This window comes from Piliocolobus tephrosceles, unplaced genomic scaffold (genome assembly GCF_002776525.5).
Source record: "Piliocolobus tephrosceles isolate RC106 unplaced genomic scaffold, ASM277652v3 unscaffolded_40194, whole genome shotgun sequence".
In the NCBI taxonomy this organism is placed as follows: domain Eukaryota; kingdom Metazoa; phylum Chordata; class Mammalia; order Primates; family Cercopithecidae; genus Piliocolobus; species Piliocolobus tephrosceles.
In genome coordinates, this window is record NW_022324526.1 from 1 (window position 1) to 5,992 (window position 5,992).

General features: G+C 40.9%; 1 pseudogene; it reads right to left on the reverse strand.

The window, feature by feature from the left end:
* Positions 1-3,498: 3,498 nt before the first annotated feature.
* On the reverse strand, positions 3,499-4,761 carry LOC113223241 (annotated as a pseudogene).
* Positions 4,762-5,992: the final 1,231 nt, after the last annotated feature.

The window sequence follows — 5,992 nt, forward strand, 5'->3', positions numbered from 1 at the left end:
CATTTATAAGAACTGCATGTAAAATCTATTGGAAAAAGTGTCTTTGTTTTGGTTTTCTACATTTGTGATAGAAAACAAATAATAGAACTTTTCAAGATTGTAATTCAAGATTCATTTTGAAAATTTCCAAACAGAAGTTCATTCTTTGGCATTGGTAGTTATTTAATGCTGTTAGGCTCTGGATTTCCTGAGCAAGCTTAGGAAGGCCTATCTGGCTAATTAAAACTCTTGCTGTATATATGGAAATAACCAAGCCATACATAATAATGGTATTGAGGGCTCAAGAATCATTGTTGGAGATTATGTACGATTACAAGGTAGAAAATGACATTAAAATGATACAACATATGGAAATAAGCAAAGTAGATTACTGGGTATTCTTTCTGTGTGATTCGAGGCTTGGCTGATTCTAAGATACTACAACTCTGTTGAGAGGTAACTTGCAATTTTGCTTATAGACAAGTAAATAATGTTTTTGTCTGGCAGAACATATACCCCAAAATTACATTTTATGACTGATATGGTTTGGGTCTATGTCCCTGCCGAAATCTCATGCCAAACTGTAATCCCCAATGTTGGAGGTGGGGCCTGGTAGGAGGTAATTGGGTCATGGCGGTGGTCCTTCAGGAACGGTTTGGCACCATCCCTTGATGCAGTTCTTGCAATAGTGGGTAAGTTCTCACGAGATCTGGCTGTTTAAAAGTGTGTAGCACTGCCGCCTTCCACTGTTGCTCCTGCTCCAGCCATGTAAGACGTGCATGCTTCCCCTTTTCCTTCCAACATATTGAAAGTTTCCTGAGGTCTTCCAAGAAGCCATCATGCTTCCTGCACAGCCCATGGAACTGTGAGCCAATTACACCTCTTTTCTTTATAAATTACCTGGTTGCAGGAATTTCTTTATAGGAGTGCAAGAACAGACTAATAAAATGACCATCTTAGGAACAGTCATTAAATGGGCACATGGGAAATCTTATCCCCTTACAAATGTCCTTTGAACTAATTATAATATCTTACTGGTTTCCTCATTAATCAATAAGTTAAGTAAAATCTTTTACATGTATGTATTTTAAATTTTCATGAAAATCATGACCTTGCTTTTTTTTCTTTTAATTTTACTTTAACAGGAAACACAGAGAAATATCACAAGCAAAGCCTCAGCAGTGGGACTATGAGACACAGAGAAGATTAAACAACTTGAGGAGGGATCTGCTGCTGTCTGAATGTTTGTGTATCCTCTTCCAAATTAATGTATTGAAACCTAATCCCCAAGTGATGGTATTAAGAGGTAGGGCCTTTGGAAGGTACTTAGGTAGTCATGGTGGAGCCCTCATGAAAGAAGTTAGTGCCCTTATAACAGGCTGGAGAGAGACCCCTCACCCCTTCCACCATGTGGGGAAACAGCAAGAAGGCACCATCTATGAATCAGGAAACAGGCCATCACCAGATAACAAACCTGTCAGTACTTTGATCTTGGATTTGTCAGCCTCCAGAACTGTGAGAAACAAATTTCTGTTGCTTATAAATTACTAATTCTATGGTATTTTGTTATAGCAGTCCAAATAGACTAAGATGGGATCATTAAAAGCATTTACTGAGTACCTGTGACATTTCAGAAACTGCCTTTATACCTCTGTCTCCTTTAGCTATGTGAAATAGGTATTAACAGGAACTGTGATTGGAATTTTAGGTAAGCAGAGTTCCACTGAAACATTGTGTTAAATTGCCTCTCAAGGAGAGGAATAGAGGAAGATTTGGCCCAGAAAGAAAGACTGAAACATTCCAACAATAGGTGAATTCCAGGCTTAGCAATAAGGATGCTAAATCTTATGCAGTAAGAGCTTCCCAACTACCATGACATGGACTGTCTGCATGGGCTTCACCAATTCATTGCAACAGGGACTGGAAAGGAAGAGATCTAGAGTGTTTCACTCTTAAAATGCGTTCACTGTCCTTTTTTTTAAACCACCAATTTTCTATCACAATTTAGAATTGTATCCACTAAAAGAAATGTTCAAGATCTAACCCCTAGAAACTGTGTGGCTGCGGAGGCAGAGATTGAAGGGATGCATCTACAAGTCAAAGAGTAGCAAGGATTGCCAGAAACCACTAGAAGCCAGAAAGAGGCAAGGAAGGATCCTCCCCTAGAGTCTTCTGAGAGAGTGTGGCCTTGTTGACACCTTGTGGCCTCAAGAACTGTGAGACAATAATTTTTTCTTGTTTTAAGCTATCCAGTTTGTGGTAATTTGTTACAGCAGTCCCAGAAACTAATACAGACTTGATATTGGGAGGTACCAGTGACTGTTGCTTTATATAGCAAAAGAGTCTTTGTAGATGTGATTAAATTAAGGCTTTCACAGTGAGGGGATTATCCTGGATTATCTAGGTGGGTTTAAATGTGAACACAAAGATCTTTCAAAGAGGGAAACAAGAAAGTCAAAGAAGGAAGGCAGTGTGAAGATGGCAGCAGAGATTGGTGCAATGCGGCCACAAGCCAAAGAACACTAGTAGCATAGAGATGCTGGAAGAGGCCAGGAACAGATTCCCCCATGGAGCCTCTAGAAGATGCCCTGCTAATTAACTTGATTTTATCCCCATAATGCCCATTTTGGACTTCTGACTTCCAAAACTGTAAGAGGAAAATTTTATACTGTTTTATGTCACTACATTTTTGGTAATTTGTCATGATAGCAATAGCAAGCTGATACTCGAAGGTTGCATAGCTTAATTTGTTTAAGAGTTAGGACAGTACTATCCCTTTCATCTCCTGTTATTATTTCTGCACTATCTTAATAAGTTAAGCTTTGCATTTATCTAGCACTGTGGCAACAGAAAAAAAGCCCCAAGGTTTGTGCACACACACACACACACACACACACACATACACACAAAATCAAAAACGTAATATTCCTTTTTTATTTTTATTTTTAAACACAGTATTCTTTTTTATATACTTCAAGTGAATCATTTAATGTGAGTGAGGCTGAGTTAGATGTTACCATAAGTATTAATAGAAGAAAAAGGGAAATTAAAGACATTTTCCCTCTACCATAAAGGGTCTGATGCAAGATAAACTAGCCTGTTGGTTTAACAATAGCTCATTAAAAAGGCCAGAGAATCTGGGAGAAGATGTACTTGGAAGCACTATCCTCTGAGGGACCATTCCCAAGAGGACAGCAAAATACTGAAAAAATTAACTGACTCAAAAATTGTATTGAGAGATCAAGAGAGTTAGTCACAGCTTAGAATAATTTCCAGAATAAATAACACTAGCTAGATTAGTAGTTCTGATATTTCCTTGGATTTGTCATAGCACTCTGTGTGAACCAAAGGGACTACAAACTGATGCCCCTTTGAACAGAGTGATTTTAAAATAATAGATTCTCCAGTGCACCAACTGTGTTTTCAAGTATAATTCTGGTATTTGTACCTAGCAATACAGAAGGAAAAGCAGCAAGGAGAAAGTATCAAGTATATAGGACATAAAATGATTTGGCAGCCCTAGAATTCCCAATGTGAGTCTTTTTCATCAGGAAAATCACAATCTGGCTCAGTCCAGGGTAACACTGGAGGCAGTGATACTGACGGCTTGTTATAAGCAGGAGGCAACAGTGAAAGTATTGAATCCTGGCTATCTTCTTTCATCTGTTTGAAGAAAACATGGGACAATAAACTGCTTGCTGATGGCCTTTTCTCTGGATCTTGTTGCAAACACAGCAGTAAAAAGCTAAAGAAGGCAGGAGAGAAGGTTTTTAAGGATGGTGTGTGTAATCGGTCACTATTTACTGTGTGAGTTCCACTGGAGATAAGCACACTTGCTCCAATCCCAGAGTCTACACCTGACCGAGAATCTTTCATTTTGGATTCTGATTGAGGGAAAATACTGATATCCAATGGTATAAGGGGGAACTCTCAGTTTCTGTAACAGCATCTGAGTTCTCTTCATATCCTGGAAAGGCACCTACCTACTGGCTAATTCACATGTTGTAATCCCAACACTGTAAATATCTGACTTCACATTATACCCATGTAAATCCTGTCTCAGTAGTTCTGGACTCAGCCATGGCTGCACTGATGTGCTGAACTGTGGGAAATCATACACAGCCCTATGCCTCTGTCCATGCTTAACCAAACTATGCAGATGAGACAGGCCAGAGAGGGTCACTAGGCCATCATCAGAAATGAGGATATGGCTGGCTTTACTACTCCTATGAATACAGCCATATTGGTGCAGATAGTTCAGTCCTCTCACTGCTCCAAAGAGAATGTTTCTTATTAAAGTTGTACCCATTCCTTCAGAAAAATAGGCCCTCAAGAGTTGACTTGCTGAACCATAGGCCATAAATGGAGATATAACTCAAAGCCAGCTGTCAACACTGAAAACTGTCCAATAAGTTGTAATATTGGGATGCCAGAAAAAGTGGGATAGAATCATGGCTTTCTGTAAAACTTTCAGACGTTCTTCATTGCAGTTTTCCAGATTTGTAACTTTTATAGTTACCAGTGCTCCTGCAGGAGTATGCCATGCAAGATGGACAGAAGTCAAGTTGTCAAATCCTCTTCCTATTTCTACTTGGAGCTCATAGTGAGAAACGTTGATGGAACATACTACTTCACTGGCTCTAGTGGATGGATGTGACCAGGAAAGGGTTGGCTCATCGACCAAGCATTGATGGATGCTGGTTTCAGACTTGTTTTTTGGGTTTGAGTGATTCAATTTGTGTTCTTGAAGTGCAGAAACAATCCAAAGGAGACACCAAATCGCTTTAATTCACAGAAAGTGACAAAAATCCAAATATTCCAAAGAAGGCTTTTGTTTCATCTTCCTTTCAAGATGCAGATACATCACACCTAGCGGCGACCACGGCCAGCGACTCCCTTCAGGCTGCCAGTGATGTGGACCTGGGTGGGTGCCAGAGCCCGGATCGTGGAGGGGCAAGGCAAGTGCTCTAGGCCCGCTCCTGGCATGGGGTGCTGGAGGGTGGCAAGGCCTCGACAGGGGCTATGGGCTTGGAACTCTAAACATAGTATTCTTATGGAGCCAACTGGAGTATCTGGTCAACTGTGAGAGCTTTGGGAACATGCCTCTCGCCTCAAGAAACCTCCAGAGCAGATTGGAACCATCCACTGGGTAAATTCTAGAAAATCTATCTCTGCCTGAGACTGGAGTAGGAGGATGTGGGGTAGAGAGGAAGGCAGGGAAGGGGTGTAGGATCGATTCCATGGGTGCATCTTTACTTGTTAGGTCATGCATATTTTCAAACTTGGAAGAACTATATGAAAAGCAACTAGAGAAACTATGTGGTCAAGGGCAGATTATTTTTCCAGGCCTCACCTTCCTTTTTTTCCTTGGTTCCAATGATTTAGACTCTGCCTTTGAGCCTCAGTGCTGTTAACTTTTGAATGAGTAACTTGAGGCCTTCCTGAAAGACTACAATTAAAAACCCATATTACACAATCAGTAAGAACCCCCAGCTCTACACTTGGAAACAGCAAGGTATATGCCTGTCTCCCTTCTTCCCCAAATCACCCTTCAGCCTCCCACTCCACCCAGGGAAGACAATCAGATCCTGTGCCTTGTTTTCTAGGCAATATTTGGGTCGTTTAATAAGGCTCTTTTGCACCCATCACTATAACCTGAAGCAAAAAATGTAGCTCTGGAAATGGTGTTTATAGCAGGCCCATGGGCAAAAGGTTTCAACCGGCAAAATTGAAGCAATCACCAGATTATGGAGCAGTATTTCTGTTTCTTTAAAGACAAACTTTTTTTTTTGTGGCTCCACCCAGTCTGAGCTTCCTGACTTAGAGGTTTTGGCGGGGGTGCAGACACTTCTGTCTCACAGTCAAAGCAAAAGCAACAGCTCAAGCAGCCTCCTTGGAGAAAATCTGAAAATTCAACTTGTTCAAGAGAAGGTGAGCCTGGCTGAGAAGAGGGCCTGGGGCTATCAGGCTGTGAAGGGCAGTGAGGACAGGGTGTGTGGGTGGAGTGGACTCT